This window comes from Heliangelus exortis, chromosome 2 (genome assembly GCF_036169615.1).
Source record: "Heliangelus exortis chromosome 2, bHelExo1.hap1, whole genome shotgun sequence".
Classification (NCBI taxonomy): Eukaryota; Metazoa; Chordata; class Aves; order Apodiformes; family Trochilidae; genus Heliangelus; species Heliangelus exortis.
Window position 1 is genome coordinate 81,897,326 of NC_092423.1, and position 23,870 is coordinate 81,921,195.

At 40.5% G+C, this 23,870-nt stretch overlaps 1 protein-coding gene across 8 annotated transcripts in view; it reads right to left on the reverse strand.

Moving 5' to 3' along the window:
• GRB10 (growth factor receptor bound protein 10) overlaps nt 1–23,870 on the reverse strand; it is a 144,412-nt gene that overhangs the window by 56,933 nt on the left and 63,609 nt on the right. The gene's annotated exons all lie outside the window — the stretch shown is intronic.

Sequence of the window (23,870 nt, forward strand, 5' to 3'; positions counted from 1 at the left end):
CGGGAAAGATTAAGCTTCAGTGAAGTTATCATCTAATTTTGTAGCTGTACTAGAATCGTTAATGTTGGAAAGGACCTCTAAACTTTTTTTTTCCCCCTAGGACAGAAAAAAACAGCTAGTAGCAGCCAGCAATGGACACTTCTTTTTGTTTTCCTTGGTGAAAAGCTACTGACAAAGACTTGAATATTTCTATTATAATATTTACTATATACATAAAATAAAAATTTGGTGGGATCTTTAACAAAGCTAACATGAAGCACCACCTTACTTACTGATAAACTGACATGCCTTTCAAAAGTGTATCAATTACAAGTACCTCAGTTCAGCTTGTCAACATATCAAGTTTAGATTGTCAAGCAGTAGAATAAATGCTTTGCAAGATCCAATAATTTAGAAGAGGAAAAAAAAAAAAAGACAGCATTCTAGAAGTCAATAGGTGGAAGACACAATCCTCTACAGTGCATGTCAGAAAGTAATCATTGTAGTTTGCTACAAGTCCCATCTGTATTTCTGTGTATTTTTTGCAATACCGTATTTTTAAGGGCAACATGAGCTTTTAATTGTCACTCCAAAAGCTTTATAAAAAGATGTATAGCCTTGTTCATGAAATGTGGTAGAAAGACCCCCTGCTTTAAAGAGCTCAAAGTAAATCAGGGATATGGTGTGGGTGGCTGGAGGAACATCAGTCCCCAAGCGCACCAACCTTTCTATAGCTGCCACCTTACCTCACAGTAAATAAATAACTTGTGCTCATTCGTTCCTCCTTGGCACTCATAATTACTCTACAAGACAACAAAACTCTGCAAGCCCTTTGCACTAACCACTCTCTGAACTCCTATTTCAGAGTACTGCAATTACTCCCAAGCCACAAGTTACATCACTCCCTATCAGGAGTTCAGCAGACTGACGAACACACACATCGATATCTGCTTCTGGTTACTGCACAGCCACTGCCTCCACAGCTACTTCAAACCAAACACAACTTAATGCATCCACAAATCTCCCCTTATTTTCCAGCTGTATCAGCTGATAAGCACACCACTGCTGCCTGCAAACCTCTCGCAAAACTCTTCATGACATGGATTGAAAGCAGAGTCAAGCAATGGAGCAAGCAAATGTTTACACAGCACTATGTAGAAGAATATGCTTTTCACTCCAAATGTTTCCTGATATCCATTCTTTTGCCATGTTTTCTAGATAAATGAACATCAGGATCAGCAATTCAGCTTGCAAGCAATTACAGTACTTCCTTTGAGATACCATAAATGAATTTGTGCCGATTTCACCTTTCTTCAGGATATAATCCAAAACATCACCACTCGATTTTTATCTACCATCACCATGCCTCAATAATAGTAAACAGGATCTGAACATGGCATTTACATGGCAATTGTTTTGGACACGATTGTTTTGTCATATCAGCAACTGTTTTGGATGACCCCAGTTCTGCGGTGTTGGGTAAACCAAAGACCTGATTCAGAGTTAAAAGAGCTGCTGGCCATGTAGATACCTCTGAGCACTATTTAATGACTTGAAATACTATTTTCCTCAAAGCCACTTAGCTTTCCCTGAATATGTACTCACGGGATTTCAAGGTTTGAACATGTGTTAATAAACAACCAACTAACCAATCAAACAAACAAAAAAAAACCCCAAAAACCTATCAACCAACAAACAGGATTCCTTCTTTTTACTTTTTCATGGTTGTTTTCCTCATTCTCTGCACTTACCAGCTATTACCCTGCTTCAAAGACTCACCTTCACTAGGCTATACCATCTTCTCTGTCTGCTAGTTCAAGAATTTTCTCTAGACTTTGCTTTGCTTGGACAAAGTCTACAATAATTTTCCTGCTATTTTTAGGGAACGCAAGCCAGAGCTGCAATTTAAAATTCATTCCATCCTTCAGATTCTTATCCTATTTGGAGAGGACATATCAAAAACACTTCTTGAGCAATCACAAGATAACCACAGGAGCAGGAGTATAAAGAGGGAGAGGCTGAATTACATGGCTTTTGAATTTTATCATTCATCTAAAGCACCAGAAGACTGAGCTGTAGGGTGTCAGATGGCTGTCAAGTAAGAGCTTATGGGGGTTGGATAGAGACACAAAAGACAGACCCTGGCCACAGAGTCAGGAAGTAAATTACAGCAACTAACAGCAATTGTTTAGTAGGGTGAAAGGCAGAAAGGGAAGAAAGTCAAGGCATACATCCAGTGAAGTCCGTAGGGCTTGGTCCCTGAGGGTGCTAATTTATTAACAACTTGGACAAAGCTATTAGCATGCAAGATCATTAAGTTTTCAGATGATTGCAGCATGGGAGAAACCAGTAAGTCAGCTCCAGCTATTAGTGCATAATCAGTAGGCACAAAGGTGTAAGTCTAATACGCATAAAATGAGGCACTTCGTGCAAAATGCTAAGCAAACCAAGTACATAGTTTAAAGCATTGAATTACCATTAGCAGGCTTTTAAGCATATCAATTACACACCTAAATTCAATTGCCAACAGGACAGGCACTGACGAGGTGCATATAGAGTTTTCCTAATAATATGTTGCACTGAAGTCCAGAATCTGGTTTCACTCTTCTGTCAGCTCCTTTTCTTCATGAGTGCAGCCCTGCTAATAATAGCCCTCAGTCTTGCTATAAAACTTTTGCAGGAGTACAGAACCTTAAGCTTTTTGAAGACAAAGCCTGCAATCTTGAATTTCATACAGTTTCATCTTTATACAATAGCATTTACTACTAAATAGCATTATGTATTGGAGAGATTTCAGCATGTTGCAATAGGAAACCACATTGCTGCAGCCTTCCTCAGAAGTGCCAGCAGATGTCTCAGCCTGACAAGTAATCCAGTATGTTACTTGGGATGGTTCTCTACAGAGCTTAACTAAATAAAAATCAAGTAAGTCATCCATGGAATTTCTAAGCCACTTTAACCATTTGCAGGTATACCATTCAGAATGAAATTTCATATACAATAAAATCTTTCAAAGTATTCTTCTCTACACACCAGCATTATCCAGCCTCTATCAAGATCATCCTACAAAAAATATAAATTAAAAAAAAAAAAACACGAAGTTGACAACTAATTTTGAAGAGGCTTGCTAGTTAACAACAAAATCTGCAAATCCTTGCACTTGGAACCAGCATGGCATTATGCTGGCCCACAAAGTACACACACACAAACTTTTCAACTGACCAGGAGAATCCCCTTTGTAGGTTATAGCAGGCAGAGTTGCAGGTAGCTGAGGAGTCTCCAGCTCTCCAACCAGCTGGCAGACATACACTTGCAGGGATTCCAAAGGCCATTATCCCTAATGTGCATGGAATTGTGCTGTAAGATCAAGGACTTGGAAAGTGGATTGGAGGTCTATTTTCTTCTCTCTCAATTGACTGCACAGAGGTTAGCTTAGAAGTTCCATGCAGAAACACACAAATAGCCTTTTGTTTCTGAAAGTAATTTTTAAAGGAAAACATTGGCAAAACCTTGCTCTGACAAATTTCTAGTGGTGGGTAGGTTACTGTCAGTTTTGTAGACTCCTTATACCATAAGACAATAATTGGTATGCCTGCAAGCAATGTTCTTTTCAAAACTAGAAACAAAGTGCACACACTGGCAGCTGTTTGAACTTCACTTTGCTTCTTTGCCCACAATTTGTTAAACTTTGCCTCTGTTCGCAAACCAGCTCCATTGGATGTTGCAAGTAGTATTTTTGGTAAAGTAAATCATTATTTCAATTACAAGAAAAAAATTAAAAGTTCAATTCAAGGAAGTAAGAGAACTGTTATAAAACATCTACTGAGCTATCAAGTTCCATAAAAGCTAAAGCACTTTGAATACTATTTGAACCATTTTAAGCATACCATAGGAGGAATGAAAAGCCCTAAATTAGGCCTGAGCAAACTTTAATCTGTGCTTAACCATGTCCCACTTTTCCTTCTGCTTTTAGCCCTTCTCTATCCCCTAGATCCTAACTTATTTTGGTGGTTGTTGGCCTTGTGTCAAGTCCAGCTAACAGGACTAAGCAGGATGCCACTTACTCTGAAGCTGAAATGAGCCCTGTTCAGCTTCATCCGTGTCAGCCTCCTGAGGAAAGAAGGTATTTCCACAGCTGTCAAGGGACTCACTGCACTGCAGAAATTCTGAACTTACTGAAAAAAAGCTGAACGTGGAAAGGATCCCAGCTTGGACTACAGACCAAGTTGCACATCATGTCTCTAAATGGCAGCCCAGCAAACAACCTTTCCCTTTTACATATGGCTTGCAGTTTGTAGGGAACACGATGAAAAACATCACAGGACTCAAATGAGCTGTGATGAGCTTTCAGAGCTTTCAAAAACTCTACAGTACACAGACATAAATAATTTCCATCTTGTTTGCTCATTTCAGAATTTAATTCTCCAGCATTATCCTTTGTGCCAGTTCACAGAGAAGACTGATGGGAGTGCTACTAGGAATTCAGCAGAACATTTATAAAAATGCTGTACCACTTTTCTGTCGCCATGGAAGTAAGTGAGTCTGTATGAGCACTGCCAGCATGTATATAAACAAGTGGTTGACACTGCAGTAAGGCAGCTGTTGATTGATCACCTATACATATTTGACAGCCTAACTCCAGCAATCAGCTCCCCAAAATGAGTTTTAGTGCAGTACATGCAGGACCCTGCTCGACAAAGCAAAAAAAATAAGATGCAACTAATGAAAGATTTATCTCAGGTTTAGCTCAGTGAAGAGTGATACTGAAGTGGTTAGCAGGCCCTCATGGATACATGTTAATTAACCCTTAAGGAGACAGATGGACGAAGCAAAAGAAAAGGAAAGCCCCTAGCATCCTGTGCTGATAATCCACTGTGTAAACTACAGGTAAAATAGGGAAAACATTTACATTAAAATGAACAGAAGGACTTAACCAAAATTTAAAAGGGGAAAAAAGACATTTAAGATATTACAGTATCCACATCATTATCCTGTTTCTAATATCCTAAAACTGTATGTAACTTTTTTGATTCATATTGGTCATACAGGTATGTTATGCAGGGTTTTTGGTACACCAAGCTATAAATTTTGATACACTCCACATCTATGAGTTCTGAAAGAGCTGGCAGATGTTATTGCTGTGTCACTCTCCATCATCTTTGAGAGGTCACAGAGAACAGGAGAGGTGCCTGAGGACTGAAGGAGGGCCAAGGTCACTGCAGCCTTCAAAAAGGACAAGAAGGAGGACCCAGGGAACTCCAGGCCGTTTAGTCTCACCTCTGTCCCCAGTAAGGTGTTGGAAAAAATCATTCTGGATGTCATCACTAAACATGACAGCAAAGAATGCCATTGGGAGAAGTCACCACAGATGGCTGCATGCATTTAGGACTCAGCAGCTGCTGCCTCTGAGACACACACGCAACAGAAGGTGGACGATACCAAGCAGGTTTCATACCATGTCCTTTAAACCTCCAGTGACCTCCACAGTGATGGTTGTGACTTAATGACACCCTCCAGTTCCCAATACCTGCTCCAACCCTATGCATTCTCTTCCCTTATTAAAAACTACATACAGGTGGTAGTTTTGTACAAAAAGCAGAAAGATAAGGTGAAAAACATTTGCAAACTCTATGCTTTCACACTCTTCTCCAGGTTGGCCTCTGGACCCAATTATAAAACTCCCAGGTTGACTTGGTTCAACATTAGAAGGCTGGAGGTTTTTTGTTACTTTTCAGTGAAGGCAGAAGATAGAACCCCAACTTTGTTTCCTACAGACATCAGCAAGACCAGAGCATTTACAGACTGAATTAAAATTGCCAAGTCTGAACCCAAAAGCTCCAGAAGGTCACAGACCCTAGGAATCCCCTTATGGGAATTTGCACTGAAGAGGTGTTTCTTTTACCTTGTAACATTCATCAGCTTAAGTGAAATCCTTCACTTTGTACTGTAACTACGGTTGCTGGCTTGCAAAATATCGCATCAGTGCACCTACAGCTAAATTAACCATGCTGTAGAAACGACTAGAAGAAGAGATGCTGCTCAATAAAAAAGCATGAAATTAAGATACACTTTCTGAGCACACTGAAATGCCACACAACGCAGTCAACAGGGAACTTTTAATGGCTCCAATATTCTCTGATTTTTAATTTCCAAACATTTCTATTCCCATTTCTGCCAGTAAGGCTGGGATGTTTAAAACCAAATGTACTGTACTTTAATTATAGGTACTGGAGAGAATTAACTTTATAAACACTTCTTTACTGAAGGTTCATGGTTGGACTCCAGAAACATTCTTAAGACACAACTTATAGATTTCTCGAAATAGAAAACACAAACTAAATTTAACAAAATTGTGTTGCTAGGTAACAACTATAGAAATAAGCCACACATGAAAGGTACTGGTAAAAAAAAAAAAATCAACGCGTTAATGAGTTAAAGGAGCAACTGGCTATAGGTGCTCTATAGAATGAAGTAACTGAATAAACCAAGTTTAAAAAAATCAGATAAGGAAAAAAAAAAGGTGTGCTAAAACATGGAAAATTTAGTTCTCGTCCTGTTCACACACCTAACAATTGATATCATGAAGAGTGAAGATGATGAAAGCTGGGCATTAGGGGGAAAGGGATGGATAAAGAGGGTTTGTTAGTTTAATTCCATAGATAAACTAAAGTAAAGCACATATCTGATGAAGACTGTAAGGGATTTGCCCCTCGATGAAGCTGCAATTATTTACAGACAACATTCAGAAGTGAATGTTCCCATCTGCAACCCAAGAAACATGAAGTCACATCGGTCCGTTCAAGGAGTGGACGACATGTCATCGCCTCGACAGATGACTGCTGTACATGTGTATCACTACCACCTCTGCTGAGCACTTGCCAGACTCTAAGGCACACACAAGGTGCTGAGGCACTAATGGCACTCATAGCAGAGAGTGGTTTAAAACCCAGGGAAAAAGTCAAAAACATCTAGAATACTGATTATGTATACACATACCAGCTTTATTTCAGCTATAAGATATAATATCTAAAGCTTTGGCCAGTCCCCTTTCCAGACCACCACACCCTGTTTAGAGAACACAGAATTTGGATTAAATCTTCCCAATACCTGTTTTCTAGCAGGAAAGGTGCAGCTTAAATTAAATAAATAATTTAAAATCCTAAAAGAAGCATCAAGTCACAGTTAAAGTCAAATAGGACACCATCGCATGTGACTGCACAGACAATGGGATGGACTGGCATCTGTTGGGCAAGCATACCACACATCCTTGTCCAGCCCTCACTGCCAGCAAAGCTCCTGATAACAGCAATGACCAGCAACTTCCAGCCTTTCAAATCCCTCTCTGCAGGCCAATGCTTCCAGAACTACTGCTACATAGCAAATACTGAGTAAATAGATCACTTAAAGCAGAATCCGAGGTTAAGTAAACAGACCTTTGGGAAATTGCAATTCCTAGTTTGATTTAAAAATCCAGTCAGAAGATTAATTTCTAAGAAATTGGTAAAAACTGTAGCTTTCTTTAATGAACATTAAGTTCACTGGTTTCCTTATACCACTTTCTCATATCACCTACTCCTATCACGACAGAAGAAAACCCAAACCAACCTCAAGTTACACAGAGGAAAATAACAATAACTGATGAGAGAAGGGAGCACCATAGCAGGTGGAATGGGATATTCTTCCCAAGGCCAAACCTGGGGTCCCCAAAAAACCTTGAAGAAGGATGGAGTGGTTGCATCAGTGAAGGACACAATACACCACTGGGCAAGCAGGCTGCAGTGATTTTCCTGACTCAAAGGGAGATAGGAAGAGAGGGAAACCTAAAGCTTAGGTTGAAAAGGGAGAAGGGGGAGAAGGGGGAGAAGGGGGAGAAGGGGGAGAAGGGGGAGAAGGGGGAGAAGGGGGAGAAGGGGGAGAAGGGGGAGAAGGGGGAGAAGGGGGAGAAGGGGGAGAAGGGGGAGAAGGGGGAGAAGGGGGAGAAGGGGGAGAAGGGGGAGAAGGGGGAGAAGGGGGAGAAGGGGGAGAAGGGGGAGAAGGGGGAGAAGGGGGAGAAGGGGGAGAAGGGGGAGAAGGGGGAGAAGGGGGAGAAGGGGGAGAAGGGGGAGAAGGGGGAGAAGGGGGAGAAGGGGGAGAAGGGGGAGAAGGGGGAGAAGGGGGAGAAGGGGGAGAAGGGGGAGAAGGGGGAGAAGGGGGAGAAGGGGGAGAAGGGGGAAACGAGAGTAAGCATGAATGAACACAAAAGACACAGACAGACCTACTGACCCCATGATATTCATATCTTACCCTGAAAAGTAAAACTGGATGCCTCAATTTCGGTGCATCACCTCTATAATAAAACCTGAAAGGAAAGCTCTGGCATCCCAAAGTTACTGAGAGACCATCACTCACCCCTAAAGAAGATATGCTTAGGGTAACACCTGAGCAGCAGAATGGCTCTTAGGCAGAACAGCCCACACAAAACCAAACAAAATCCACTTAGGTTTTCCAGGTAATGGGGAAAGGCATGAAAACCTACTGAACCCATGAAGGTACTCCCAAGTCAGAACTTAGGAAGCATAGTGTGGGACAGCAGTGGACAGATGAACTGAAGTACTGTCCACTGGCCACAGGGTAAATGCTTGTCAGACTGCATCTTTCATTACAGTCATACTTATTGGTGAATGGCTTTAAGAGGATATCCTGTATTAGTGAGATTTGCAATTTGACAGAGCAAAGGTCAGGTTTAGTTGCATATTTATTGAGATTACATACTTTTACATATAGGAAACTGAACAAAAAGCTTCAAAATACTGGGTGTTTCCCTTATGATTACATGAAAAAAATGACTATTTTCCAAAATGTATTTTACAATTTCCTATATAAATTTTCCTACTCAAAATGCCTCTTTGAAGTTTTACTTAGATATCCTTTCCTTATTGCCCATGTCAGAGGAAAAAAATATTAAAATGAGGCAGCAAATCAAATAAACACAAATAAAGAACATTAAGAGACAAGTTAGAGTCCAAAAAGGAGTTAAAATTGAGACAGATGAGAAGAGCTACCACACGTCTTACAAATCTGAAGCTATTCAAGGCAAAGTTAAAAACACAGTCAAAGCATGTACTGCTTTCCTTTAGGGAATCTGCGTTCTCCCTCCCTGATTAAACATCATAATACCCAGCCGAATAATCCCAGTTGAACAATCTTTATAAATCAACGTAAGCACCACTGCAAGGCTTAGTCCCTCCAGCCCTGCCAAGAAAGTCCAAGCTTTATCCTCGCTCCGGGAAACATCGTGAGTAACCTCCTAATGCTTTGCTGTGCTGCTCCAGCCAAAGCCTGTACAGCCCTGCCTGCTAAGGCACTGGCAAGAGCATCCCCTGCTTGGGGAAGTCCTTGCCTGGCAGCCAACAAACCACTGGCTTCTTGCATCAGGGATGGTTTCATTACAAAGCCACTCCGTTACAACTTATACAAAGCTTTCAAGTGAAAAATGGTTGGATTAAGTCAAAAAGTCTGTTAGTGTTTCTCTTCAGGGAGGGATGGGTCCTCAAAAACTGATCCTGAAATGTTATTATTGAACAAGGTGTGTACACTGTCACTTGACACCTAAGCTAACCTTTAATCCTCCTAACTTTAAACCGTGAGTTTTAAAATTCGCTTTCAACAGGTTTATTGCTGGCTTAGCATATTTAAGAGGATGTAATACCAGTTCCAAAAGTTGCACATGACAATTAATAAATCAGCTATTCCTCCAAGTTAATTAAAGATTGCATTTTCAGCACCTAATAGTTACCTAGTGGTGACCCGCGTACTTATTAAGTAGACAATAGGAGTATTTCACCCTTTCAGGGGACTTCTAGTCAAGAGTTTAGTTAACAGTACCAAAATCATGTGACAAAGCAAAAACCTTTAATACCAGGGTAATTTTGACTTCTCTTACCAATCGCTTTAATGGGTTGGTATTAACTCCAATCATTTCAGTAAATTATCTACAAGAGACTAAACTGAGGATGAACTGTTTGCAGTTGCAATACTGCATCAAAGAAGCTTTCCAAGACCCTCTGACTTGGGCATTTCATACCCAACACCTGATAAATAACAAGTAAGCTTGCCTACACTTCATAGACCATCAAATGTCCCCTTATTGCCTTGGCAGCAGCCTGATAAAAGCCTTCCCTACATCTCCTCGCCCTACTAAGAGAAAAGCTTGCAGGACTTGCACTTAAGTTTCATCTGCACACTGACACTTTGTCCTTGAGCCAGCTGTCTATTTCAGGCTCTCCTTTGAGAGCCTGGCTGTTGCATCAGAAAATCACCTAGTTCTTTCTTCTCCAGGTGCAGAAGGAGCAGCTCTCCCCTGGCCCTGCCCAGCCAAGGGTGGATAATCTGTGAGGAATTACTGCTGTAGCGGAAGCGCGAACCTCCGCCGCGTGAGAAGGGAACGCCACAGCCCTGCCACACGGATCCCCAGATGGCAGAACATATTGCTGCAGTCTCATCCCAAATGGTGGTGTGGAGCTGCTGCTGAAGGCACCCGCACCCCACGCCACCGGGTGCAGAAAGCAATCACTGACAAGAGCTCCACGATGCTTCTCTCCACCGTGACTATGCAGACCCGAAGAGCTTCCATTAGCTGTTATTTTGTTTGCTTTTTTTTTAGAAAAAAAAAAAAAAAGCACAAACCAACAACCAAATAAATACATTAAAAAAAAACAGTACAAACCATTTTACACTGGTCACCCAAAAGCAGCACTGATACGAATGAAAAAGTCATCTATCTGAATGCACCATTATCCTCCATAAAGTGCAATGACATCAGTCTAAATTTATCTAGACTTCAGAAAAACAGAAATGTAATTACGTTTCCTCTAGACTCCATAAACTGAGTTTCCTTTTTTTAAATCAGCTACTTGAAACACAGTCCTTCACCATTTAAAATCCTGCAGGCAAGCAGCACCAATCAAAATCAGTCAGGTCGGGTTCACCCAAGAGCAAAAGCAGCAGGTGTGCTACGCACCAGATTCATCACAGTTTGCTGCAAGTCAAAACCAACCAGTCAAATATGCCTGTACTCCTTACAGGACCCACATGCTCCATTTTGCAAGGCTTAGGTACTCACAATGCTCCGTGATTTGGGGAAGCCAGCCTGCTGCTCTTCTCTGTCTGGTCAGTGTTGCCTGGGCTGTGGCTAGGGACTTTGCAGTCCCCCACCAAGGCTTTGGACACCCAAACAAAGAACACTGGAAGTAGGACACAAGACATTTTCCCCCAAGGGTACTCTGTTAACAGACGTTCACTTCTTAGAAGTCAACCTCTGTTTCTCTCACCCCACATCACAAGGATGCCATCAGCATGCTCAAACGAGCTTACAGGGCCCTGACCACCTGTGCTGTACCTCCTGAAATCACCCCCACCACTCATTAGGAGAGATGCCCAAAAAACCTGCGGGTGCAGGTTCATTGTTTGCATGAGGTTAGACAACATGCTCACCTTGCTCCATTTCATGCCTGAAATACAGCCCAGAAAAGCAGAGTAGACTGGTTCTCCACCAAAAGCACGCCCACTTATTTACACACCTAGAAAGCCTTAGACCTAGAAAGAGGCAACGTGTCAACAGGACAGAGCTGAAGGGAGGCCAGAATTGTTGCTGCAAAGTCTTAATGTTGTAAAGGACTGATCTTGACAGCTTTTTAACTATGTCAGCAACTCCAGGTTAGCCACTGTGTCACAGCAGCAAGCCTTCCCTGCTTCAGTTCCCTGACTGATTCTTCAGTAATGTTACCTTAGCCTTTGAGGTGACCTGTACTAGGACTCCACTATATTCCAGATTCCCTCCCTGATGCATTTTATTTTCTACCAAGACTTTAAAATTCCTTGTCATCTCCTGAAGAATATTTGTGGCTATTTTTGAGCATAGGAGCTACCGAACTGTGGTCACTGAGCACTTCATCCACTACTCTTTGACTTGCAGACCTCGTAGTTTAGAAAGCCATCATCTGCAGCACTTAGATTTCAGAGGGATTTGGAGTATTTTACTGTGCTGAGTTCTCCATGATTTTTCAACCACTTACAGACAAACCAGAAAAAAATACAGAAAGAATAATTCTCTTTTGCTGTTGAATAGCAGCAGGGTCATAACTGAACAGCAAAGATAAAAAAATTAGCAGCCCCCATGAAGCCCTTTTATATACATAAACTCACAAGCACAACAGCTTAGTTAGTTATACTCACTAGGAGTGTCCACAAAATACAGGGCCAGTTCAAGGCATGTTCTTGTGCAGTTACAAATCCACTCAGACAGTGGTGCTGTAACATCCTGTAACACTGCACTGCTTCCAGCCTCACCTTGTACATGTCACAAACTGCCCGCAATCTTGATTTGGACAGAAAGACTTAAATATTGTTACTGCAATCCTAATGCCATTAATGCAATTACATACTAATTGCTTTGTTCAGTAGCACCTTATATGCTTTAATTACTTAAGCAGCTGCTTGCTGTTAAGAACTCCAAATTTAGCTACTTCTCATGCTATATTTTGATCTTCTGATATTTAGCTGGTTTGCCCCATTTAAGTGGGGTTTTTTTTATCTGAAAACACAACTAGCTTGACAGAATCTTGTCCTTTTTAATAGGCACAAGGAGACTTAAGTAAATTAACAAATTCAGATTGATCTTCCCCTTGAAGCAATTCTTGGCTTGCAGCAAAGTGCTGCAACCTACTTTATACTCAATGGAAGAATGTCTGCTGCTTTGAAATTATGCATTTCTAAGGTATCCTCACATGACACAGCTTGCCATACTGAAGAGCTGTCATGAGCCACTTGCAGCACAGTGTTTACATAAAGGCAGAAATAAATACTGTACTGCTTATCACACTCATATAAGTTCAAAGATAGTGATGACTGTGGTTTATTGTTACAATGCTGCACGGTGGTGAAAAATTTTATAGCAGAACTGACACCAAATTACAACAGAGTTGTTTTTCTACACATTTTACTCACCCCTCTTATCATATGAGCTTAATACAAACTCAAGCTTAGTATATTTTTTAGTATATATTTAGACAATATAAGAAATCTAAGTTACAGAAGTGTACAAATCAGTTAATTTTAACACAGCAAGAAGATTCTTGTTCAAAGCTACAGGCACCATAAATAATAGAACATCACAGTATTATCTTTACTACTTTAGTGCCCTTTAAATAATTAAAAATATTTTTTTCCTTGGAACAACTGATTTTCATGGATGTCCCTCCATCTTTTTATAATGAACACCTGACTAGAAAAAATAGAGTTTGTTTCCTTATTTGACAAATATATAGCTTAAAGCACAAACCACAGCAGCTGTGCAGTAACATCAAAATGTGCGGTAATCTAAAAATATACTAAGATTTGGTAGTAAAAAAAAACAAAACAAAACCAAATTAAGGTTGTTTCTGCTTTCTGATGTTTTTATGCAACTATACATTCTCAACTCTAATCATGAATGGATGAAATGGATACCCCAACATAAGGGTTAAGAAATAGAAAAAATATGAGAAATAGAGAAATAGAAAAAGCCTGTCCTAAGAGCCTCTATATCACATAAAGCACTAGAAACAGCTTGAAAGTTTTCTCCACCCCTAGCAATCTTCCAGAGTGGACATGACTCACCTTCAGTGAACTGCTTCTGAGAGTTGCCTTTTATCAGGAGAAGAGCAACACTTCTTGTACTTGATTCAAATAAATTTCAAATTCTTACTGCCTTCCTCTTTCCCTACAGTGGGTACCAATTCACTGAGAGCCACCTCCTGCTCTTTTCTACCCTATTCACCTCTACAGTGTCCACTCTGTAAATTTTGTCCATATTAGCTAGTCCCTCTCCAGGCCTCTCCAAAGCAGATCATGCACTAGAAAACTCTTTCTTCCCACATGCTCTCAATAAAATGCATCTTGATGTAATAGATGCCCGCATGAGACATACCAAGTATTGTGACTGCTGTTTTTCAGGCCAGCATTAACTGACAGGCAAAAAGCATTCACACTGCTTCTATCAGGTCAGGGAATAAAGCAAGGTATGCTAAACAGCAGCACTTTTCCAGGACAACTGAATCTATATACAAGGACCCATTACAAGTATAAACTATCGTAAACAAACTGCAAACCTATACTGGTTTTATTAAATCTATAAACGTTTCAAGGATAGCTTACCCCTTAAGTTTCTTCCAAACCTGTTTAAAAGCTATTTAACCTGTGGCAGTAAACATTTCTCTTCCATCTCTCAGATTTGAAACCACTGGGTAGATAACAGTCCAAAAGCATTTCTTCTCTATCCCATCTGTGTCAGGTTTGTTGGTAGAGGGGTGAGCCTTCCTCTGTGTTTGTTTGGCACAAACATCAAAAGAACTAATTTCAGCCTTGAGCCAAGACACGTGCAACATTCAACCTTAACCTCTTTAATTCATTGCCCCCACTCTGGATAGGTCCTGTATGGGTCAGGCAAACGCACGTTTGCCTGAAATATAAGCAAAAGTTGCTCACAACCAGTTCAGCAGAAATGACTGCACAATTCAAATATTTTTCCTGCTAAAATATCTGTATTTCTAGCCCAGTTAACGTTTCTAAGAATGCTTTTACTGTTGCATTTCATTTCACTTGTCAAACCAGAATAAACTTCCTTCAGAGAAAGTGGGGTTTTTTTTGCTATTATGAGTACATTAGGAAGTATGCCAGCACAGCTGTACCACCAAACCCTTGGGAGACAACCAAGCTCTGGGGAACAGAAACAGTCTGAGAACCGCCTACTTGAAAGGACATCTTTTTGCAGGGCAAAGTCATCAGCGCTGCGATCACCGAGTCCTCTTGCTCAAACACTCTTGCTGTAAGAAAGGAGGCTTTCACCCAAGCCACGCCGCCAACAAACTTCTCCCCGATAGTCTCAATTTGCCTCGGAGCCAACAATCTGCTAGATTCATCTCTAAGCTTGCTCTTCAGAAAGTGATCTCTCTGTTTTGTATTTCACCAGCCTAACACAGCAGGAGACACCCATACTGGCCCAGACAGCTCTGTGCTACTGCCTCGCACAGGGAAGGTTGAGAGACTTTGTTGTTTCGCTTTGTTGGGTCAGTTTTTTAAACAGAAGGTTTATAGAAATACACAATGGTAAAAAGATATTACCACAAATAGTGTATCAGTAAACATCTCGGCTCCTACAGTAATGAAAATTAATTAGTTTTCACTAACTTCAGTTCAGCTACATACTAAAACCCTTTTAAAGAGACCCCATGGCTTTTCACTATGTTTTAAGCCTCAAGTGGCATTCCTTTATCTTGTTGTCCCACATTTAATGCAAATTTTTAAAATAGGTATTGTTTGGGTTTTTTTTAGCAAATGTTCCAAGGTTAACTTGCAATATTGGTCACTGTTTCCAACTTTGATCTCAAGCTTCATACATATGCATAATTCACTGATCCCCTCACTACTCTGAGTCAAGAACTACACATCTTCAATCAAAACAAATTTGTAATACTTAGAAGCTATATTATCTTGCACTATTTTCATGTCATACAGTGCATAAAAACAACACAAGCTACAGAAAGGCTAACAACCATGTCAAAGACACAGTCCATGGTTTACCCTATATATGAGGATACAATCCCATGTATGTATGGTAACAATTCAGTCTTGATTCTACCTCTTCAGAATTGGCTCTCAATGTGAACTGTGAACACAGCAGGACTTCATCTTCCAAAATAGCATGCTCACTACAAAGCAGTTCTCAGCCATGTACTTGACAGAAGTTTTGCAAAAGCAATATCCTTATTTTGCTGATGGGGAAAATGTAGGTAGACAGCTACAGGATTTCTTTCATTCCATGTACACCTGATTTGTACAACAAGTGCTAAGAGCACACTAGAGTCAGGTTTCCTGCTACCATCATTAACTGATATATTAACTGCAATCGCTCATTTGCCTATAAGCCTGAGAGTCTTTGTGCAACTCTGCAGCACAGCTGTTTGTTACACCACACAGCTTCCAAAATGAGTAAAAAAGGAACTATCACCATCCCCCCTCCCAAAGACCTTGTCATCAAGAAAGTAGGCAGCCGGACAGAGGTCACTCACTGCCCTCACATCACCCTCTTTCACTGAGAGCTGGCTGAGGGTACACCGCAGAACACTGTAGCAAATGCAGAGCTTACAGAAAGAACCAGAATATTTCTACAGTCAAACCCTGTACCATTTTACACTGTTCTTGCTATCTTAAGCTGACTTCAGTCATGAGCCTTTACTAATTTTTTAAAAATAGAAATTCGTGTTGATACTTAAATAAACACAACTTTGCCACTAAGAGAGCCTATTTTCACATCTACCCAACACCACAAAAATTTATGAGCCAGGTATTTTTTAGTGAAATCCATTTTTTTTTATATATACCACAGTATATATGTTCTTCTTGACATAACTAAGTTAAGCTATATATATATATATATATATATACACGTGGATACAGACCATACTCCAATGCAACTTGTTTGTCTAGACAAAAGGAAGTATGTCCCCATGTTAGAAAAATTGTAAAATCCACAGTCCTCAACTTCCCAGTCATTCGGCAAAACCAATCTTTATAAACATATTAGAGAAGGTATTTTTGAGAGAGATGATGTTTAAGATGTATCTTGAATTGGGCATTTTCCTCTCAGCTGTAAGATGTTACATCTTTATGTGACAATCCCAGTTTTCTAGCACATAAGCTCCTAAAATTGTTCTAATATGCAGAAATCGGTATTAAAACCTTAAACTAGTTCTATACTTGTCCAGAATGCGGTAACCTAAATTTGCTGTAATAATGTCAGCCAGCTTTTAAAATCCATTCAATTTTTAAGCACAAAGCCAATTTTGTTAAGCATCTAATTAAGACCAGCTAACAACTGAAAAGGGGGGGGCACCAAGTTGTTGAATCATAAGGAATCCTAAAACAACAAAAGCCTTGGACAGGGTAGCTGCTGTATCAGAAATATGCCCCATTTCACTCTTGTGAGCAAATCTTACCTCGCCCTCATTCGGTTGCTTACCCCTGGAAAAGTTACAGATTTAGACACTGATTCGGGTTTTGGTTTTGTTGGAGTTTGTTGGGTTGGTTTTTGGGTTTGTTTTGGGGTTATTTTTAAGAGGAACAAAGTGAATTTTCTTACTCGTTCCCAAGATGATAAAAGCTCTGCTTAGAAGATGGAGATAATAAAAAGGTAAATTAAATTATATTTTTTCCCACCTGAGGCACTGGAAAGAAGAGTCAGAAACCAAACATTAGGACACTTATCTCATTAGGACAAACAAAGGAAGGAAACCAAGAGCTGTACTGCCTGTTCTCCACCCTCTCACTACTTTGATAGAGACCAAAAATATAACTTTGAAGGTCAAGGGAAAACAAAAACCTAAAAATTGAATACACATCTCTTAGAATTGTTTGCAGACAAAAGGGCTGCATTGTCTGCAAATAATTAGAAATTATCTGCCATTGCAAGACAGATCAAAATTTGGTGGCTGATCAGAGACAGGACACAAATCATCAGTTCAGTGTGCTTTAAATGAGGGTGGGAGGAATTCAGAGCTATATCTGAATGAGTTAAATGGATTTCATTTGTAGGGAGGGGGGGAAATAAAATCTAGTCCCCAAAATTGCTAAATGTACTGGTATACTAAGTTTGTTACAAGATTTCTTGTGAAGCCCAAGTCCGGCCAATCTCAAGAATTCAGGGAACAGTTTATGGCATTGCAACTGCCTCTAACTTTGCCACATCAATCACTGCTACCACACTCTTGGAAATAAGTTTCATAGAAAAGGGAGTCTGTTTTCCCCTGTCACCTTCAGAAAGAACAGAGATGTTCAGTAACACTGTGCTCTTGATCCAGATTTTAGTAAAGTAGACAGACTTAAAGAAAATAGCTCACCACTACCACCCCATCAGTCACAGTAATTCAAACATTACATGCATTACAGACAAAATGGCAATTTCTGATTTATTTATAGGTGATGCTCTTAAGTGTCTGAATAAGCAGAATAGCTTTAATTCAGACTTGACCACAACAGTCATGAAACCAGATTAGCACCCTAGAGCTTTCCATGTAATCAGATACTGAAAGGCAGCTCTTTCTCCATTAAAGCTGACCTTGCATTGTGACATTGTACTTTTATCTCAAAAATTAGAGATGCACTTTCAAAACGATTCTTTTAAGCAGTATTTCATAACAGGCAGTATAGCTGCAGTGAGTATGGATTGTTTCCAACTCTAAATATACCCTTCCTCTTTAGATGTCAAACTGCCTTTGAAAGTTAGGATTTGATTTTGGTAAAGGTGTCAGAATCTGAAGTTAATGATCTGATGATGCAGAGACACTGTTTTTACTGAACAAATGAAATCGTTACAGAGTGATTAAAAACCAGGCTACATAATAAATCAACTTTCCTAGCTGGAAATCTCATTAGTACTGAGACTATTTAAGTGCCCGTAGCCATGTTTTGACATTTGGCTATAACACCTCCACTGGAGGTTCAAAAGCTTCTTACATAAAGCCAAATGCACTTAAAACATGCCCCCTAACAGGGAAGAATATGCAGAACCCAAGGATGTGCAGGAGGACTGTAGACTGGCACGGGTGAGAATTCAACTCAGCCACATTAGACAAGTAACCCAGAAGCTGTCAAGAGCCTTTGCTGATAGTATCCATTTCCACCCTAATGTGTTGACTGTGCAAACCTATTCAGGTTACCAAAGAAAACATAAAGGCAATAAAGATATTCCAGAAAACATGAGCTCATCCCAAGAGTCCAGTTAATTTGTATTCAGAAGAGGGTATTTCAGATCACTAAGCTCAATTATGGACCATTAACTCAAATGGAAGAAATAAGCCACCTAGAAGGCAGAGGACAACCTGAGACCACAAGCGTCCCCATGCCTGTTGGACAGTAAATAAATAAGTAGATAACACAATAAAAAATAGTGCAATCTATTGCACTCGACTGCTTTAGCTATGTGCTTACAGAAATGATGGGGATGATGCAAGTTGCTGAGTAAATATATTTACAGAAAAGAGCACACTACCCACGGAATTTTTGACTTTTTAGTTCACAGGACATGAGATAAGCACACAAAAAATGAGCTCAGCTTGGGTACCTGTGAAAAGCACCTCATCAGGAGTGGATATTGAGACATTACTTTCCTTCCGAGTTTCCCCGAGCACACCATTTCCAACAGAAGCACTGGACTCACAAGCTCAAGCTCCAGAAATTAACAGCCTGGACACTGTCACCTCCGTCAAGGGCTTGCAGGTTTTTTTCCCTGGGGAGGCCACTTAAGGGCCCAGGCAAGGTTCTGCTCCTTCCAAGCAGTCAGTCAGTCAGTCAGTCAGTCAGTCAGCCAGAAGCGAGGCTGCTGCATCAGGCTGCCAGGCACTCGGCACCCGGCCAGCTGCCCCGACCCAACTGGAGTCGCTGCCCCAGCACAGAAAGTATTTGTGCTGAGGATGACATCACCTCACTGAGCTGATATACCTCTGGGGAAACCTGCCAAGGGTAAACAAATACACCATGTGAACGTTTGCCTCCCGCTAACACAGCAGTCTTGCCACAGAATAACACCTTTATGCACCCCCCCTGCCTCTTCCTATACTGTAGCTGCAGCACGGAAAGGAAGTTTCCCAGGGGATGCCCAAGAGTTCACACCCCCAGACAAGAAGTGAGGGCCTCCCTAGATCACTCTTTGCATTACCCCACCAAAGGATGCAAAATGACAGCTGTTCCAACAATAAGCCTAGCTCTGCTATGGTGGTGGCAAGAAATGCACATCCCTTAATATTAAGGACAAAGGCGAACCAAAAAGGACGCTGGATTTTAAAATTTATTTCACAGTGTCTCCCCCTCCCTGTTTGATCTGAGTTTCTTGAAGAGTCATCACTTTAGGCTTGGACTAGTGAGGTACCTTGTTCTCCAGTAGATAACACGTAAGGGGTGATGGAGGTAAATGCCCTTTTGCACTGAGAAAGTTCTGGAAAGAAGCAACGTAATCACATTCATCATACTACCCAGATGCCAAATTTATAATTTTTCCCTCTCAAATAATTTAACAATAACAGCAATAAATGAGCTTCTAATCCTCCTAAATTCACACCTTGCAAATACATATCTTGAAAGAAGAGGTGGAAGAACACAGTCCCTTGTATCTTCAGTACGAAAAAAAAAAAAAAAAAAAAGGTCAACCAAAACCCACTTTCTCTGATGTCATACACCCATACAGCTTCAGACCCTGAGGGATGGGTATGGTGCATAATGGGTTATCACCAGCAAGGAGCCCAGCTTTGCAGCCCAGCTCTACCTGCTCTCCCTTCTGCTCCAAAAACCATCTCCTCTCCAAAATGACAGGGAATTCATTGCAAACCTGGGAATAACTACCACTGAAGAACATAGGCTTAAAATTTCCTTTTGACAGTCACATAAATAGGGAAGATTAATTTTTAATATTTTAATACTTCCTGCTTTAGGTTTACTTTAAAATTCTTTATTTTTTTCTACATTTCCACTTGTAAAACTTCCAATGAATAAAGGCCCCTAGGCAAACCATATTATAATCTATATAACTGAGACAGACAACTCCTTTCCTGCACTGACTCCTGCCTCATTAGAGAAATTTACTTTCTAATGATAGAAGGACACACTCAATCCTGAGATATTATAAAAAGGCTTAAAATCCCACGCTTGTCAGCTATGAGCTTTGCTTTTTATTCACACCAGGTGGCTTCAGAGGAGCACATTTAATTTTAAGTATGTCCAAAATCAGAGATTTAAGATGATACTTAGAAGGTGACAAACGAAGAAATATAAAAACTTTTAAAATTAAAAAAAAAATAAAATCATTCACCTGTAAATACGTATCTCTGAACATGCAACACTTAAAACTATTTCTGGTCTCTTCTCATTTTACTGGTTTCACTCAATCTTCATTAGCAGCCTTATTTTATACAGAGTTCCTGCTAAGCTCAATCAGTTGGTCTATTTCGCCTTCCTGTAACTTGCAGCAAATCTCTGAAATTATCCCTACTATACACAACCTACTTTGTGGTTTTGATCATTTGCTTTGGTTTTGTTTTGTTTTTTTTCCCAGAGTCCTGTCAGCCCAAGGGTTTGGGAACTAGTATAATGAGGGGAAGTTAAACTTCTACACAGCTATCACGGGTGCCCCCCTAGTAACTGTGCTAACAAGATTCATCTCTGAGCACAATGAAGCCTTCTCCAAAACAAGACAAAGGTGATGTAATGAGCTGGGCAGGAAGCGGGGGCTCAGCAATCTGCGTAGGGGTAGTCACTGTAAATCTTTTTGGCACTAATGGTGGGTTTTTTTTTTTTTCTAAGGCTGGACAATAACAACAACATTGATACAAAGCAGGAGAATTCATGAATGTCTGGCAGCTTTTGGTATTGTCTCTGCAATACAAACAAGGCTGTTTTTCTCTCGACATTTTCAATTCAGTACCAGCTGGATTCTGCAAAACATGGGGCAGTTCTGATACACCAAGTAACTGACTCATCCCAGTGGGGGCCCAACAAGCACATCAGAAGTAGCACTGGCCATTACTAAACATGCTCCTAGCTACCCAACGAGTAACAAAGTTGCCTCAACCTCACATGCTTATCTTTATTAAGATACTAAAAGCAAGCAATAGTAGGAGTGGAGGGGAAAAAGAGTGGTATACAAGATTTCTTTTTCTGGGCTACATCTTAGGCTCCATAATACTGCATTTAAGCACATACTCATTCAAAAGCCTGCCTGTATTTACATGGGCTTGTGTTTTTTTTATAACCTAGGCATTGTGCTAGAATGGTAGTTTCACCACCTATGACACTTAGTATCTCTATAAAAGTTAACTTACTAGTTACTAGCCAGCCAGATACAGGAAATCATCTATCTCAAGAGCAGATTGAACTGCAATGCAACCCTCCAGTTTCAGTGGGAACAAGTCATCTCTATGTAGGGGCAGGAAACACACTCACAGGATCTTCATCATCTCACTATAGGCAGGATTTCCTATCCAAGAATGACTGAAGGATGAGTTGTCTGTTGAAAAAGGACACTTGTGGACTAAAACAACTCATATCACTGTTTTCTTTCCGCTGCTGAAGCCACCTGGCCATGGAGCCAGAGGTACCACAATATTCAGAACAGCTCTGTCTGCAAACTGCTGTGATAAAAAGCATCAAGTCCAGCAAGAGTTGAGAATGCCTCAGGAGAGGAAGGCCACATGAGAATGCATTAATAAAAAAAAGATAAATCTTTCATTGCAGACCCACGGCAAAACACATTTGTATGGACACTGACAATCATACCACAAGTATGCACATACAGAAAGCGTCAGAATTTCACATCTCATACTTCCACTAAAAGTCAATGTGACAGAATGCATCTTACTTATGCCTGGCTTCAGAATCCTGAATAAGCAGTAGCTACACAACCTCAAAAAAGCACATAGCAAGTACCAGTAAAAGGTATTGCCCATAAACTTCACCACCGGGACTGCAGTTGGCACTATTTGCTGCTTGCTAGAAAAACAAACAGAAGAACCCAGGGCAAGATGAGAAACAGCGTGGTTGGCAGGTCGAGCCCCCCTCAGGTCTGAGAGTAAACAAATGCAGTTGGTCTGACAGTTTTCTGTAGCATTGTGTATTTTCCTATCATACTTCATACAGAAAGGCAGCTCCTAAGCAGTGCAGGGAAATCCATAGGATTTCCTGTAGAATTCCTGTGCTTGCTTGCTGTTGAGCCACATTCAAGGTTAACTGTGGTGGCACAGCAGAGCAGTGTACTCAAGCAAGAAGAATGGAGGCTGAGCTACTAGGATGCTTGGAAGAGAGGAGAACCAGCAGCATCCTTTGGGATAGGACAGAAAAAAACAGGCCTGAAGCTCATTGCCTCTACAAAAGGCCTCAAAACAGGGTACAAACACTGTAGGCTACACACTGCAGAGAACCTGTCATTGCACAATATTGTGAGTGTTAAATGGCTTGCAAAGTGAGATGTGGCTGAGGAGCTAACAGCTCCTTTCATCTCTACACTCCACTCTTGACGGGAAAAACATTAGAAAAATAACAATACCGGTCCCATCCTAAACATGCATTCACTTTCTCTCTCTCTTGGTGTGTTTAAAAAGGCAAGAAATAATTAGTTTGATTGTTTCTTCACCTGCTTCCTTAATTCTTTAGGAAATGACCCATAGTTTAGATAAATTCTTCTTCTCCAACCCTGGAGGCTTCTGGAAGGACTGCTGTAAAATATTTTACTTTCTGGTCATTAAATCCCAAATCCTGGCTGGTTGTTCTTAACTGCTATAGCTTTCAATAGGTAGCTGAAACATTTTTGTTCCTTTACTTCATTGGATATTGGATGAAGCTCACTTGGATGAAGCTCACCCCTTCTTATTTCACTTGATTTTCCAAGTAGCTTTCTGGGAACAGAGATGAGATATCCCAGTTCCTGCTCTCTGTATTTAGTACCTTTACGAATTTTTTTGCAACTATCTGAACCATTGAAAAGTGTATACTAATAATGGCCTGGATATAAAAATACTTAAAGTAAGCCAGTTTGTCAGCATACCTACACATAATCAGTTACTGAGCTATTTCTACGAAAAAACACTACTCCATCTGTGCTCAACTTTTGACCTGTGTTTCAAATGAAACCTGCCTATTAAAGACTCCTCACTTGACAAAAAGTATTCTCTGCTCCCCAATCTTTACAAAATATTCTTTCAAGATAAAAAACCTGAACAGTTAAAAAGCATCTGCTTGTATAAAAAGAGTGATTCAGCAGGAAACACGTACTTGAAATACCCTTCACAAGAAAGAGCTTATTCATGCAGGGACAGTTGGCAGGGATATCTCCG